Source organism: Tenrec ecaudatus, chromosome 10 (assembly GCF_050624435.1).
Source record: "Tenrec ecaudatus isolate mTenEca1 chromosome 10, mTenEca1.hap1, whole genome shotgun sequence".
Lineage (NCBI taxonomy): Eukaryota > Metazoa > Chordata > Mammalia > Afrosoricida > Tenrecidae > Tenrec > Tenrec ecaudatus.
The window spans coordinates 58,541,265-58,542,274 of record NC_134539.1 but is presented as its reverse complement, the minus strand read 5'-3'; positions in this window follow the sequence as shown (position 1 = coordinate 58,542,274).

Genomic DNA, 1,010 nt, shown 5'->3' with positions numbered 1-1,010 from the left:
CCACAAGTAGAACACATTTTGAATGGTTCGAAAGGAAGATCAAATGATAAGGGGTTAAATTTTAACCTGACGGTATCTGAAATAATCCACTTTGCTATGGGACTGAAGGGAGACTTGACCCTTGTGTATTTCCCCTTCACTTTTTTTTTTAAGCTGAAAAACAACTTTAAACGGGTATGTTTCCTGACATTTTGAATGCATATACACACACTCCTGGGGACTAAGTGGCTCTGTGTGGGTGTGAATGGAGCCCTGGTGGCTCCGCGGACTAAGCACTGGATGGGTAGCACACGGTAGGTGCTCATAAATGTTTAATCTCGGACGCCCTCGGGCGCGCTTCTAGTTTATCACACAGTCGCTACAGCCGGGCTGACTAGATAGCAGTGGATGGGTGCATCTGTTTCGGGAACCGATCCCTTGAGCCGTCGTGTTGTGAGCGCTCTAGGTCCCCAGAGCACTCTGCGCTGTCTCTTTACTGGGGCAACCAGGTGGGCTTGGATGAGCCTGGCCCTGTGCTCTTGGCAGGACTCCAAAAGAAATAGGCTTTCTGATACTTCTCACCCCATCTTCGACATACAATTCCAGCCGAGAGAGAGTTTCCGATTCCAATGTGTTTCTTCCGTGAATACATTACATGCGTGCCTAGCACCGCACTAAGTGAAGGCAAGAACCGGCAGGGAGAGGAAGTGTGTTGGTTACCAATGGACGAACAGAAGGAGACTCACACACACACACACACACACCCCAGTCACTGCCATCGAGTTGGTGCGCCCTCATAAATGACCCTCTGTCGGAAATGGTAGAACTGCCCCCGTGGGTTTCCAAGATTGTAATTCTTTACGGGACTACAGAGCCTCGTTTTTCTCCCGCGGAGAGACTGGTGGTTTTGAACTGCTGACCCCGCGGATCGCAGTCATGCATAATCACTACGCCAACCGCAGGGCTGGGGCTTCAAAACGTTATTTGGGAATAGAGCGCAAAGAGAGCACGGTGTTTTCCTGCGCGGCCGG